This window comes from Panthera onca, chromosome F1 (assembly GCF_046562875.1).
Source record: "Panthera onca isolate mPanOnc1 chromosome F1, mPanOnc1 haplotype 2, whole genome shotgun sequence".
NCBI lineage: Eukaryota > Metazoa > Chordata > Mammalia > Carnivora > Felidae > Panthera > Panthera onca.
In genome coordinates, this window is record NC_138355.1 from 603,731 (window position 1) to 620,313 (window position 16,583).

Sequence of the window (16,583 nt, forward strand, 5' to 3'; positions counted from 1 at the left end):
ATTTTATTGTTTCGGTTGATGTCTTTCACGTGGTTACAGTCAGAAGGTTATGTCACAGAATACCTTTCCTGGAATCTCTTTTCTTGGTGTTTGCCTTGAAAATTCCTACATCCCTACATATCCATTTGAAGAAAGGTTTAAAAGGAATAGATGAAATCATGATGTCAGAAAGTGTGAAACAAGCAACAATCTTATTTTACTCTGAAAAAAAAAAAAAAAAAAAAACAGAGAGAGAGAGCAAATCCTGGTGATTGCCCCTATGTTCTACCATATAAAAGTTCTCTGAAATATGAAAAGTCAGTTAATTTTCTCCAACTACCTAGGACTTAGTTCATTTTTCTGGCAGATAGGAATCAAAGAAGTAACAGGGATCATTCTACAACAATCAGAACTGTCAGACAGAATATGAAAACATACTACTGATTATAGTGTTCTTTTGTTTCTTTTCCTTATGTTCCTAGAACATTAAAAATATAGTTCACCTATTAGAGGCAGTTATCGCCAAAATAATCAAAACTCACAAATACGGCATCCAAAATGTCAGATGAGTTATCTTGATGTCTCCCTATCTGACCCTCCTTCCAATTCTCTTATTTTGCCCTAAATGATACTACCGTATGAAGTACCCCCATTTTATATGGCATTAACGTATATACATTTATCACTGACTACAAATGCTTATGTTCGTTCACCCATGGTAGTTAGGACATAACTCTGCATCATCAGCTAGGTCAGTCCTTAATGTCTTGCCAACAGTGAGGATCACAGTAAGAGTGGGGACATTTGGGGATACTACTCTGACAAATTCTGGTACGAGAAGCTCACCTGATAGTGTTGCTGCACTTCAAATAGTCTGCTCTTCCCTTTAAAGGACTAGTGTATTTTACCACCTTCCAGTAGAAACACAATACACACCGGCTTACTTTCCTTCATTTACTCCCTGTAGTCTCCGCCATTCACATCATTCCCTGTTTGGCTCGTCTCTTCTTTCCTGAGGTTCCTTAGGCCTTCCAGTGTGTTGAAAGGGAACTAGCCATTTAGGTCCTTTGGTGGCACTCTCAATTTAATCTGTTGCTGACACCACATACGATATGCAACTTATCTCCTTTTCACATCTCTTTCTCTTTCCTATGCACTTAACAGGCCGTTTTCTTTAGATATTAGAATATATCAGTATTCCTGTTTGAAATCAACATTCTGTCAAATGACCTTTGAATAAAATACAGTTCTTACCTTCTACTTGTCCATTTAATACACTTTGCCCTTTCTGATCCACAGCTCCAGAGACATGAGGAACATCTTTGTTGGGCTTCTCAGACACACACTGTTAAAAGTAGCATCAGTAATGAGTTGCGTGAAGACTTCCTAATCCTTTTCCAAGAAAATATCTGAATTTATGATTTTAATAACTATCAGACTTGCAAATAAGAAAACCGTATTGAACACCAAAACATTTAAATACAAAACCTCATATATGCTCTCTTGATTCAGCGTCCCTTTGAATCTTCATTTGGCTATTGACTCTCTAAACTGATCATGGAAGGCCAGAATAAATACTTTCAAAGGCAGAAGCCTGGCTTGTATGCAGATTTCAAAAAGGAACTAACAAAACCCCTTCCTTTGCATTCCTGACCAAAATAAAAGGACATGTGAAATAAGTTTTGAAACAAAATCTTTAAAAGTGTACTTGCTATAAATGAAAACTGCTTCTAGTAAAATGGCAGACATTTGTTTCAGTGTCAATTCATACCTCACATGATCAGAAACTTTGGAGTATATCATGCTGTGTATCAACAAAACACTGTCGTAGCTGCTGCTTCGTTTAGGTAAACAGAGGCTTGACCTTTTTCTTGACGAAAGAAGGGTTGGATCGAATGGCAAAGTAGTAAGAAAAACTTTTCTTAAAATTATGATGAACTAGTAGCAGAAACAATGTAGATATAGGTATGGAACTCTTCAGAATGTGTAGTAAGCATTCAAACGGCAAGTATAAGAACATGTATGTCTTAGTCACCTAAAATGTGCCAAGCACTCATTTCACTATGCACATTTTCTTTTTTACACACAACAACAATAATAATGATGATGATGATGGAGTGAGCCTTCCTACAGCTTGGTCACTCTAAGACGTTGGAGTAAAATGATGATCCGTGGTCCTCTCTGTCCAGAATGTCCCTCGCCACGGTCTACACGACTGGTCCTTCTCATCTTTCACTTGGCACCTTTTGCCACTCTCAGATCTTTTCTGACTACCAAAATTCCCACTCCCACTCTCATCCTCATCCTCACTACAAACGCCCCCAATATTCTCTCAACTAACATCGTCCATTCCCTACCGATGAAGCCTTTATAGTGACTTATAACAGATTGCTGTTGACTTACTTTTCTGCTCCGACCACAACAACCTAAACCCTCCGCTTGTACACTCAGTAGCTAACTGCTTGGTACGTACTCAGTATACAAGGACCAATTAATTAAGGTCAAAACATTTACACTAATCTCACTGAGAAGATCTCAAAAGTACCAAATCACTATACCGTTGGCCCTTGAACAAAGCAAGGGTTACGGGCTCTGATGGCCATGCCCTCGAAAATCCACAAATATCTTTTGAAACCTCAAAACCAAATCAAAAAAACAAAAATTCCTACCGAATTTCCTACTTTAAAAGCAATCACACTTAAAAATCAAAAAGTATATATGTATTGAAAACCAGAACATTAAAGCAGAATCGCTTGTATATGCTCTCTAGGTCTAATCTACCTTTTCGGCCTAGTTTGGCCATTGACTCTGTAAACTGAGCATGGGAGGTCAGAGTTAGGATAACGGAATGCTGAGCTTACCAACAATATACACAGTCGATTAATGCATGTTTTCCCTGTTATATGTATTACATACTGTATTTTTACACTATAAACTGAAGGAAAGGTTACTAAGAAACTCGTAAGGAAGGGGTGCTGGGTGGCACTGTCGGTTCAGGGTCAGGCTCTTGACTTTGGCTCAGGTCATGATCTATACTTCCTGAGTTGAACGCTGACAGTGTGGAGCCTGATGAAAATTCTCTCTCTGCCCCCACTTCCCTACTCACGTGCTCTGTCCTCTCTCTCTCTCCCAAAATGAATAATTAAAAAAAAAAAAAAAAACCAAGATGCAAAAGAAAATCATAAGGAAGAGAAAATATGTTTACAGGATGGTACTGTATTTATTGAAAAAAATCTGTATGTATGTGGACTCCCACAGTCCAAACGCATCTTGTTCAAGGGTCAAATGTATACCTTTATGATGTCATCGCTAAGAGCTTACGGGAACTTATTATAGCCCCAAATGAGAACATCAAAAACCCATTCTAACTTTGCCATTCTTTTCTGGACACAAGGGCCATTTTATTGGCCTTTGAACATCTTCCCATGGAAAACAAGTATTCTTTGGGGGGCCTGGGTGACTTAGTCGATTAGGCACCCAACTTTGCAATTGCGAAAAGCAAAGCAAAAGGTGGAGGGGGGAGTTAAGATGGCAGGGGAGGGGATCAGAATTTCCCTTGTCCCTCAAACACAGCAGTATTGAGGTCACAACACTTGGAATACCAGGAATACAGGCTGCAGAGGGACAGAAAAATCTCCGCAGGTGCAGAGTGACAGCTTGGCGGGACAGAAGGGTGTGTATGAGAATTGGGAGAAATAAAATGGGCAGCACAGGCATGCAGTGGGGGAAGGCCTTTGGTGGAGAAACGAAAGGAAGGTAGAGAGAGAGAGGCTGTGGCAAGTGCATTTGGATATGAGAAAGCCTGTCCGGACCACAGACCAAGGAGAGGTCCAGAGAGCCAGTTTCTACTTTGGAAAACAGCCGTAGAGGGTAAAAAACAGAATTTTCAAGGTGGCCACACTTTCTCTCGACCAAAGCTACCACCTCCCATGCCTGGTGGGGAGGGAGCCGCCCCTAGGCTTGGTAGCAATCTCAGGGCTACACTGGGAGAGAACACCTTGAGTATGGTGGAAAGGGGAGGTATTGCCCTGCCCAAGGGAAAAAGACCGTGCAGGCACGAGCCAGAGGCCCTCTGTCCACTGGGCAGAGTGGCGCAACTCCACTACCAGGTCCGAGCAAAGCGGGATCCTGCAGGGTTTTGAATCCCAGCTCAGTACTCAGGTGGCACAGGGGACTGTGCAGCAAGGCAAGCCGGCTCCCCAGGCTATTCCGTGAGGATAGCCTAAACAGTGAGTTTTGAGACACCTCGTGTGGGCAGGATAGATGGGGTGTCGCCATGTCTCTCCCCATGACCAACATCGTGGGGCTTCAGGGAATGGACAGTGAGCCTCAGTGAAGGCAGGCCCATTACACCAAACCCTGACACTCTGTGCCTCGTAACTGCTTCTCTATAGGAGTGAGACTGACACTGATGGGACCAGATAGCCCCTGCTCTAGACCAGCACAGCCACCAGTCCCAGGCACCAATAGACAACTCTCCTCCGGTTTTCTATCTTAGTTTGTTTGTTTGTTTGTTTGTTTGTTTTCGTTTGAGTTATTATTCTTTTGTCTTTCCTTTTCTTTTTTAATGTTTATTTCTTCATTTTGAGAGAGAGAGTGAGTGATCAAGCAGAAGAGATGCAGAGAGAGGGAGAGAGAGAGAATCCGAGCAGGATCCATGCTCTCACTGCAGAACCTGTTGGGGGTTTCGAACCCACCAACAGCGACAACATGACGTGAGCCAAATTCAAGAGTCAGACGCTTCACCTACTGAGCCACCCAGGCGCCCATCTTTTCTTTCCTTTGCTTTCCCTTTCTTCTCTTTTCCCTTTTTTCTCTTTCTACTCTCCTCTTTCCCCTTCTCCCTTTGGAAACAGCCTAGTAGTCTCGAGTTGACGTGGGTCAAAGCTAATTATATATCTACATTTATCTCTATATCTTAATATATACCTATATATCTATACACAGATATATCTATAGATATATCTATATATTTTTTTCCTTTGATCCTCTGTTCTGGTTCTTTGTTTGTTTGATTGTGCATTTTCTCTATACTTTTCTAGATCTCCTTCTTCATTTTCCTCCCTCTCTTTCTGGATTAAGCCCTCTAGCTCCTTTGAGTCACTTCCTGGTCTTTTTTTCAACTCCAGTCATTTCTCTTTTTGTTTGGGCTAAGGATTCTTCCCCATCTTCTTCCCCTTTTTTCCAGGATTACTTCAACAAACAAATCAAAGCACACCTGTTGGAAGGCCCAAACCGCCACTCCAAGTAGCGAGAACAGCAGCCAAAGACGCACCGAAAGAGTGCACACAACACACTCAAAAAAAATTTGTTCAACTGCCAGGCCCTGGACAGTGTAGGGGGTCTTTTTATTACAGTAGTACTCGCAGGTGTGGGACACAGAACAAGCTATTAACACACATAAAGGGCAGGAATCTAGCCAAAACGACGAAATCGCAGAATTCCCCTCAAAAAAATTCCGGGAAGAAAGGACAGCCAGAGAAGGGCTCAAAAGAGACAGAAACCATATATGTGAGCACATTTTTGGAATGACACTCATAAGACGCATAGTTGCGCTTGAAACCACGCATAGAAGACAGCAGACAATCTACTGCTTCAGAGATCAAGGACCTAAGGAATCGTCACGATGAACGCTGAACATGAAATGGTGTAAAGGAGATACAAAGTAAACTAGATGCAGTGACAGCAAGGACGGGAGAAGCAGCAGACAGAATCCGTGAAACAGAAGATACAATTGTGGACAAAGATGAAGCAGGGAAAGGAAAGGAAGGAAATGACTAGATCACGAGGCAGGTACTAGAGACCTAGGTGATTCAGTGAGATGAAATATTAGCCAGATCCTAGGAGTCCCAGAAGAAGAAGAGTGAGAGAAAGGGGCAGAAGGTTTTTTTTGAACAACTTATAGCTGAGAGCTTCCCTCATCTGGGGAAGGAAACGGGCATCCAAGTCCTGGCGGCACAGAGAATTCCTTTCCAAATCAACAAACCCAGGTCAACACCACGACATGCCATAGCGAAACTGGAAAACTACAAAGATAAGGAGAGGATTCTGAAATCAGCTAGGGACAAACGGGTCTTAATCGACAAGGGAAGACACATAAGGGTAGCAGCAGACCTGTCCAAAGAAACTTGGCAGGGCAGAAGGGAGGGGTAGGAAACGGTCAATGTGCTGAATGGGAACATCTGCGGCGAAGAATCCCTTCCCAGGCAAGGCTGACATTTAGAACAGAAAGAGAGAGAAAGGCTTTCCCAGACAAACAAAACCTAATGGAGTTCATGACCACTAAACCAGCCCTGCGGGAGATCCTAACGGGCGACTCTGTGAGTGGAAAGCAGCAGAGACTACAAAGGACCAGAGGCCTCACCAAAAGCATGAAACCTTCAGATAACACAATGACACTAAATCCATATCTTTAACTAATCACTCTGAATGGGAATGGACTCAATGCCGCAATCAAAAGACACAGGGAATCAGAATGGGTAAAACACAAAACAAAACCAAACAACAAGATCCATCTATATGTTGTCAACAAGACACTGATTTTAGACCCCAGGACACCTCCAGGTTCAAAGTGAAGGTATGGGGAACCACCTATCATGCTACTAGAAGTCAAAAGAAAGCTGGAGTCGCCACACTTCCACCAGACAGACTAGATTTTAAACCAGAGACTGTAGTAACAGATTCAGAAGGGCATTGGATCATAATTAAGGGGTCTATCCATCAAGAGGAGCTAACAATTGCAAGTGTTTATGCCCCCAAAGTGAAACGCCCACACATATGAATCGATTACTCACAAACATGATTAAATGTATACATACAAATACCATGATTGTAGACGACTTTAAGACTCCACTCATGGCAAAAGGCGGATCGTCAAGGCAGAAAATCAGTAAGGAAACACAGATCCAATGTGTCATTGGACCAGATGTATTCAGATATACATAGATATATATTGGCCTCATATATATACATTTATATACATGGATATCAACACCGATATATTAAGATCTTTTCATCCAACAGCAGTAGAACGCACATTCTTCTTAAGTGCACATAGAACATTCTCCAATGTCTCCAAGTGACATCCTGGGTCACAAAACAGCCCTCCACAAATATAAAAGGACTGAGATCATACCTTGCATATTGTCAGATCACAACAACGAGCACTTGCTCATTCTTTCTCTCTCTCCCTCCCTTTCCAAGAGAAATGCAAACATTTCAAAAACATTTATCTCAGCCCCTTCCAAGAAAGAGAAAAACAAGAATAATAAACCTTGTGGGGCAACGAGCCCTGGATGGAAACCACACACAGACAGTAGAATTCCATAACCAATATGTTGACAATGGAGTTGACAGACAGTGATGTACTAAAAGAACAGACACTAAAGAAATAGTTTCTGCAAGGACAAATTAGGGTAGGGGTAAACCATTAAAAACGAGCCCGGTGCGGGGAACACATATGTGGCACAGTCAGTTCAGCATCCACCTTCAGCTCATGAGTCATGATCTCACGGTTTGTGGTTATCAGCCCCACGTTGAGCTCTGTGTTGACAGCTCGGAGCCTGCAGCCTGCTTTGGATTCTGTGTGTCTCTCTGTCTCTGCCCCTACCCCGCTTGCACTCTGTGTCTCTCTCTGTCTCAAAAATAAATAAACTTTGAAAAAAAATTAAAAATACCGTAATAAGCATGGGTTGAGAAGAGGGAAAAAGGAAAAAACAAAACAAAACAAAACAAAACAAATGACCAATCAATCAAGCATGAGCTTAAGACAAAAAAGAAAAGGAAAAATGTGAGCCAAAGAAGGTAAGTGGAAACAACATACATTTTTCAACAGGTACATAAGTAGGATTGGGAATATACTATGAAAAATAGTCCCTTTTAAACCTTTTAAAGATATATGTCTTTATATATGTGTGATATACATATATATATATATATATATATATATATATATATATATATGTATGTGTGTGTGTGTGTGTGTGTGTGTGTGTGTACGTATAGGTGTACATAAATATGTATACATATAAGTGTGTATTTATATATAAGTGTAAATATATGTGTATATATGTGTATATTATATATATCTCTACCTATATCTATCTATCTATATCTATCTATCTATCTATCTATCTATCTATCTATATCCATATCCATCTATGTATCTATGTATATAATATTTATGTAAAAGAGAGGCTTTGATTCACAGTATATCCCTAATAATACTGACTCTTATCACTCTACAGTTATCTGGTTATAAATACTGTAATAAAGAATTTAATTTTTTTCACTATAAATAAATTGTTCAATTCCTGGCATCTATCGCTTCCGAAAAGCTAGAAATTATTACTAGACTAACAAAAGAACAGAAAAAGAGAGGTTCCTAACACGTCAACATTCACTATGGAGAAAGAATTGGGAATGAGAATTCTAGGAAGAAATGGGAACATTTAAAGGATGTAGGTAATGGGACACAGATGGGGTTCAACCAACAAAGGCTGACGACTTTTTCCCTGCACTTCTAAGCTCACAATGGGAGGATACTAAAAATATACTGTAACCTTCTTTCTTATGTAACTCCTGATTGCCTCAATAGGATTCATTTGCGTGTATACATGTTAAACACTAAAACGGAATATAAACTGAAGCCTGACTTTTTAAATTCACATATTTAATTGTGATATATCATGCGTATTTTGTTACTTTTCAAACTCCATTCTACGGAATTCCATTTCCCTACTCATGTGTTCACATTCAAAAACCATGACATTGCTTCTTCCAAGCAAGACTTTATTTTAGGAGCTCCAGGAGTCAAACCAGTGCGTTTCCTAACCTCCAGGAGCTTATCATGATTTAGGGGCTTTGAAATGAATACTGAAATAAATATCAGATGTCTGAAACTTTAAATTTTAGAATCTGACACAAGGACTAGGAGGAGATAGTGTTCAAAGCTAGAATGGGCAAGATTTCTGAAATTAGAAATTTGACACCTTGGCTATGAAGAGCCTCTGCCCATAGAGCTACTCTTTTCAGCAAAATACGTATTCTTCGGGGAGATGCACAATTTTAACTTACTCTTCATGGAGTTATTTCAAAACTACAGGGGAACACCTTTGTAAGGTAAATGTTGAGAAATAATGTAAACATCTAAATTTCTACATTTTCTAATATGGTTTTATTCTAAATGTAGAACAAAGGATAGAGCCAAAGGAAAATCCTGTATCTCACCAAAATAAAACTTGCCCGGGGCGGGGGGCAACCTACAATAGATACTTGGACCCAATCACGTTTCATTTAGGCGTGAGTATTATCAGTCATGTTACGATCACAGTAAGAATCCTTATCCTTAAGCAAACGTCATATTGCCTCCATTGTGGGAAAGCTTGTCCCAATATAATTTGACGGTCATTATATATTTTCCAGCCCATTCTTTTATCAGCCTCCACCTGTAGGATTTACCAAAGTACAACAAAACAAAACAAAACATTCAACGCGTCATGTATCTGTAAAGTGGTTTGTTCTTGCCAACTTTCCATGACACACATAAAATGATGATACACAGGCTCCTCTTAAATTTTCAGAGTGAATAAGGGAGAAAACTCAATTCAGAGCAGGAAAGTGAGTTTCACAGGAGGGTACTTTACCTTGGTACCAAAATCTAAGTCTTGGCTAGATGAGGTAGACCATGAATCGTCAGGACCAGGTTTGTCGGAAAGCCTTTAGAGCAAAAAAATACAACAAACACATGTTCATTCATTTAAAAACAAAATTTAAAAAAGTTAAGGGAAAGGTCACCTATCTGTTTATTCCACGAAGTTTCTTGGTATAATGAAAAGTTGGCCTCTGGTTTTGTCATTAAGTTTTATTTTAATTCCGGTAATAGGAACATCCAGAGTTATAGTAGTTTAAGTTGTACAAAATAGTGATTCACCAACTCCATACTCACCCCGTGCTCATCATGACAAGGGCACTCCTTCATCCCCATCATCTCTTTCACCCCTCCCACCACTCACCTCCTCTCCACAACCATCCGTTTCTTCTCTGCAGGTAAGAGCCTATTTCTTGGTTTGTCTCCCCTTTTGTTTCCTCCCTTTGCTCGTTTGTTGCTTCTTAAGGGCTACATGAGTAAAATCATATGGTATTTGTCTTTCCCTGACTTTGCTTACCATACTACCCTCAGGCTCCATCCAGGTGATTGCAAATGGCAAGATTGCATTGTTTTATGGTTGAGTAATATTACAGTGTGTGTGTGTGTGCATGTGTGTGTGCGTGTGTGTGCGTGTGTGTGTGTGTGTGTGTGTGTGGATATACATATACACACACACATACATTCATATAGGGCTTCTTCTTCGTTCACTCAGCTGTCAATGGACGCTTGCGCTGGCTGTTGGAAATAATGCCGCAATAAACACAGGAGTGCGTGTGTCCCGTGGAATTCTTGTTTTTGTATTCTCTTGGGTAGTATCCAGTAGTGCAATTACTGGATCATAGGAGAGTTCTGTTTTTAATTTTTTGAGGAACCTGCATACTGTTTTCCACAGGGGCCGCACCCATTTGCATTTCCACCAACGGTGCAAGAGGTTTCCTTAGTCTCCACATCCTCGCAAACACTTGCTTCTTGTGTCTTGGAGTGTAGCCATTCTGACAGGTGTGACGTGGTATCTCGTTGTAGTTTGGGGGAGCATCTTTTCATGTGTCTGTTGACCATCTGTATGTTGTCATTGGAAAAGTGTCTGGTTATGTGTACTGCTCATTTGTAAACTGGGCTTTTTTGGAGGGGGGTGATGTTGACATGAATCAAGTTTTTAGACATTGTGAACACTAACCCTTTACTGGATTTGCCAAATATTTCCAAATTTGTTCTCCCATTCCAGAGGTTGCCTTTCAGTTTTGACTCTTTCCTTTACTGTGCAAAAGCTTTGTAGGTTGAAGTAGTCCTCAAACTTTATTCTTGTTTTATTTCCCTTGGCTCAAGAGACATAAATAGTAAAATGTTGCTACAGCCAAAGTTACAGAAATGACGGCCTGTGCTCTCTTCAAGGATTTTTTTTTTTTTTTTATGGTTTCAAGCCTCACACTTAGGTCTTTAATTCATTTTGAGTTTATTTGTGTGTATGGTACAGAAATTGGTCCAGGTTCATTCTTTGGCATGTGGCTTGTCCAGTTGTCCCAACACCATTTGGCGAAGAGACTGCCTTTTCCCCACTGGATAGTCTTTCCTGTTTGTGGAAGATGAACTGACCATACAGTGGTGGATTGATGCCTGGGTTTGCGGTTCTATTCCACTGAGCAATGAGGCTATTTTGTACGCCAGTACCCACAATACTGTTTGGATACCACACACACACAAACACACACGCAGACACACACACACAATGAAATATTACGCAGCTCTAAATGAGAATGAGATCCTGCTACCTGCAACATCATGGATGTACCTAGATGGCATGAGGATAAGTGAAATAAGTCAGACAGAGAAAGACAAATCCTCTATGATTTCACTTCTGTGTAGAATGTAAAAAGGGGAATCAATGAACAAACAGAGCAAAAGCAGAAACACACCCATAAATGCAGAGATTTGACTCTTGCCAGAAGGGAGGGGAGGTGGGGGGATGGACAAAATGGGGGAAGGGGAGAGGGAAGTTCAGGGTTCCAGTTATAGAATGAATAAATCACAAGGCTCAAAGGTACAGCATAGGGAATCTAGCCTGTGGTATCGTAATAGCCTCATACATTAACAGATGGGAGCTACGCTTATGGCGATCACGGTGAAACATCCAGAGTTGTTGCATCACATATTACATTGTGTGTCACGTAGACCTCCGTTTAAGTAAACGTATCGAAGTTTAGGTTTCTATGTTATGAGTGGTAGTACTAACTAGAGATTGAAAGACTCAAAGTTCCCAAGGCCAACTTTGTTCCCACACTGGTCTTGCCTTACTTAGGTCCATAATAACTAGCAAGACACTCCAAGCCTTCAGGGGCATTCAGCTACCCAAGGAGGGAGACTGTGATCAAAATGGTCCTGGTAGTTGTGCCTCTATTTCTCTATACGCTGCCTGAATATTTTCTTCCCTATGAGCTCCCACTCCTACATCACTCTTCAGCACGGTTCTGTGGCATTCCCCAACCTTTCAATCTGTAGCCTATGAAGCCATACACTCCTACAACAAGGATGGGCTCCAATGACCGAGGGTAGGGACCATGTCCTGCTCCTGGAGAACAAGCGAATTGGGAGCCTCACTCATCCACACAGTCACCTCAACATAGGCATGTTATCACCGATCCAGATGAAGCTCCCTTGCTGATTTCACAAGTCAGACCTACCCCTGCCCAGCCCTACAAGTACATGGGAAGGGCATCACAGATTTAGGAAAAGAGGTGGAGTGAGGAGACAGCTTGCCTTGGGCCATACATCTCTGATGTTCGGAATCTTCACCCCCACCCCCAATTCCTTGAGAGGATCTAAGCTATCCTCCCTCAGTTGGGGTGGAAGTAGGGGATATCATATTTCTATCTGCTGTAAACAGACTCTTCCCAGAAGCTCAAATGATTTTTAATCTCTCTCATCAGAAAATCTGAGGTATGCTCGCACCTTTAATGAAACCAACACACACAAAAGCAGAAAACTGATCACGACCCTCTTGAACTCTCTATTTGAATATGCCTTTCTAAACAACTCCCCTAATCCTGGGTCCTTCATTCCTGTCATTCACCTTTATCTCACTTGGCATAACCCCCCAAATTCTGACATCTTTTCTCAAACTCGTATTCCTAACCAACTCAGTGTTGTTCTCCTTGAAACCTGGTCTCCTCTGCTAATTCGATTCTTACCCTCCTTCACTCTATTCATTAGACCCACTCCCCAGCCTTCTATTATTAAAACAGTTGCGTGCAAGATCAAGACAAAAAAGAAGGAAGGAAAGAAAGAAAGAAAACCAGAATTTAAATCGCATTTCTGTCACTTATCATATCCAAATAGGTCACTTCAATCTCTTTTGAGTTTCCAATTCTCCAGGGAAACAACCATTGGGCAAGGAGGTGAAACATAGGTTGACGGACCAGAGGGTGTTTTGAGGAATTAATCTCTGAGGTTCCCTAAATCTGGAGACTCTAAGTGCTTTTGATTTGGCCTCTGGAATAATGGAGAGTCCTTAAATGGCAGAAGTAGGGAAATTATTGGAAAAAAAAAAGAAGAAATACCAAGGAAAAAAGAGAAGAAAGTCAAAAGGCAAAAACACAGAACAAAAAGTCATTGGAAAAAAAAAAAATCCAAAAAAACCCGAAAAGATTCCTAGAACTAGACAAGGATACTAGCCCAAAGGGAAACCAGCCTGGGAACTTAGGCAACAGAGAATCATATAGCAATATCCTCGAAATAGAGAGTGAGTTTAGTTAATGTAATATGGTCTACAACTAAATATCCTTCCCTTACAGAAAACTCATTTGTCTCAAGAAGAGGGGATATCACTACATGTAAGGAGTTGCCTGATGACATCTTGCTTTTTATGGAAAAGCCTTGACACCATGGCCATAGCTGACAACCACCCTAAAATCTCGGATGGTAAAAACAAGGGACTAGTTACCACTGCACTAATGACTTTGGTTGGCACTAGTGGTCAAATATATGAGGCCAAATGCTTGGACTAACCTGGGTTCTTAAGCAAACCCTAAATTAGTGTTCCGACATCATTACCTTTGACATTCTGAGTTGATCTGCCCTAGGATCTGTATCCTCATCTCAGTGCTGCTGAGGAACCAGGGAATGGATGTGGAAGCTTCACGGGCTGATGGGCAAAGCCCCTCAGCTACCCGTTAACTATGGAATCATGGTCGAGTCGTCAACCTCCCTGAACCACAGTTGCCAAAGTAATAAAATGTAGGCTACAACAGCACAGCTACTTGGCAAAGCTATACAATGACTATATAACTGAACAGATGTTACCCATAGGATATAGTGTCTGGTCCAGTGTAGAACACGCAACAACTGCTTTTGTTCTCTGCGTTCCCTTAGGAGACACATAATTTTCAGTTCATTCATTCCCTTCCCTTTCCTTTCATTATCCGTTTCATTTCATTTCATTCCTTTATACTTTAAGAGTGAGTGCCCACAGAAGTCGGGAAAGATATCCTAAGGAGGCTGTGAGCGCAAAACCCGACGGGGGGCTTGAACTCACAAACCTGAGTTGAAATCAAGAGTCACACCCTTAACCGACTGAGCCACCCGGGTGCCCCAGCAAATGTCATTTTTACAAATCCATAAATATCCTACCTGGCTATAGAATCTTCCTCAGCATTCTTATCTGCTCCTAAAGATGAAAGCAAAATACATGTTAAATCAACAATCGAAAAATAGAGGAAAATTACAAGTGTACGGCTTATGATTTGTTAAAAAGTATTGCTTTGGGACCACACCTGGAAACCACACTACACTGAATGGTAATTATACCATTCGTAGGCTTAAAGCACTAAGAAATCTTACTTTCTCCTCTATATTGACCAAGAGCAAGAATGGGTTTTATCAGAATTTGACACCTACAGGGGGACTGATGTTTACAATGGCCATCACTGACCGACACTGTGACACTGGAGGAAACTGGTATCGTTAGGAGAATGATTATCATGAGCTGACAATGTCAGACTGAAACTAGCATGATTTTTCTGGACTTTCAGTACTAGAGGAGTTGAAAGAGAGTATCTTTGTTTTGCTGTAACACGGCAGAACCTCCCCAGCTCTTCAACAGACACTCTTCAGTTTTAGGAGGAAACACCCCCTCACAAAGTGTGCTCTATAGCTATTGTACTTTGCAGCATGGCCAAACCATAGCAAACAGACTCTCCCTCGTCTTATTTCCAATGGCAACGTAAGAAGGAAAGATTTGGCATTCCACTTTGATATAGTTCTAACCTCTTGAGGCTGTCTCCTTCCATTGCTAGAGAGTCTATCTAGACCCACCGCACATCACAGAGGAGGATGATCCCAATGTGAGTGCTCTGTAGTGGTTCATGAGGTCATTTTTCTCAACCCTCCCCATTAGGTGACACACATCTAGAGAAATCATACTTTTTGTCATGGAAGGCAGAGGTCATCAGATCCTCTACTGATGAGCAACTAAACAAAACAAAGGGCAAAGAATATCTTGAATGCCTACATTCAATTACCAGGATATTTTCACTTTCTAAACATTCAAAGACATCCACTCTATGATTCTAACTACATGACACCTGGAAAGAGCAAGGCTATGGAGCTAAGGGTTGGGGTGAATGTAGGGAGAAACGGGCACAGCACAGAGGACTTTTCAGGCAGTGGAACTCTTTCACACGGTACCACAAAGGTGGATTCACATCATTACACCTTTGTTAAGACTCATAGAATGTATAACACCAAGGCTGAACACTAATGCAAATTAGAGACTTGGCCTCCAAATGAAGAGTTCGTGTCCAGAGAAAATGCACCACTGTTGTCAGGGTGCCTGGGTGGCTCAGTTGGTTCAGCGTCCAACTCTGGATCTGAGCTCAGGTCATGATCTCACAGTTCATGGGATCAAGTCCTGCATCAGGCTCTGGGCTGACAGCACAGGATTCTTTCCCCCCTCTCCCTCTGCCCCTTGGCTGCTCACACGCATGCATGCTCTCTCGCTCAAAACTCAACCAAGGAACTGAAAAAAAAAAATTCCTACTCAAAATGGACCACTGTCGTGCAAGATGTTAACAACAGGGGAGGCTAGGCGTGTACGGGAGCATGGTATGGTATATGGAGACTCTGTACTTCCTATTATATTTTGCTGTGAACTTAAAACTGATGTAAAACATCAGGCTTACTAAATGTATGAAACAACAAAAACAACAAAATATGGTTTCCATTGAAGCTACTCTTAGCATATACTAACTCATGATACAGTCACCTTGAACATTAAAATAGAGATCAAAGTAACACAATAGGGGTACTGTCTCCCATTTGGAAGTGTATGAAAATGCATAAACAAAACACAAAAATACAACAGTTATTTGTATACTTAGGCAACAAAACAATTGATGAATATGATCCAAAATCTTATACCTATAAACAGGGGTTCAGCACCATAGGAATCAAACCTGGGTTTTCCATATAATTACGAGATTTTCATTCTAATTTTAAATCAAAAATCATTATGTTGATCATACCTCAGAATCATAATGAAAGCTTAATCACATAAAAAAAAGAGATTATAATGACCTCATATTGCCCTAGTAATTTTTATACAAATACCTACTTCATATGGATGATGAAACTGAAACCAGTACCATGGTAACCATCATGTTACTTGCTAGTAAAACAAAATTTGAAGACACCACCAAAAATGACGTCAGGGCTATAATTCCTATGCAGAACAGATTTCATCCAGCAGGCCAAAGATGGCTACCCTCAGAACATCCTACTTGAATGACTGGCCCTTGGTTGTTCCCTGGGATCTTGGATTTAAGGAGGGTTCCCACCATTCCCTAGCTGGTTAAGAGTGGTTCACTGTGCCTAAGTGCTGGTACAAGCAATGTCCTTAAGGCTGTACACTTGATTTCCTTGGTGGAAACCTGGAATTTTGGGACATGCTAAGGAGAAGATGCCT

The 16,583-nt window shown here is 41.1% G+C and overlaps 1 long non-coding RNA gene across 1 annotated transcript; it reads right to left on the reverse strand.

Moving 5' to 3' along the window:
• Positions 1 to 761: 761 nt before the first annotated feature.
• LOC145713367 (uncharacterized) lies at positions 762 to 14,290 on the reverse strand. The gene is made up of 3 exons (XR_014136473.1): positions 14,252 to 14,290; positions 9,624 to 9,696; positions 762 to 1,324 (listed from the first exon to the last, which is right to left on the reverse strand). It is a non-coding gene; the product is annotated as an uncharacterized LOC145713367 (long non-coding RNA).
• Between the last annotated feature and the right edge of the window lie 2,293 nt (positions 14,291 to 16,583).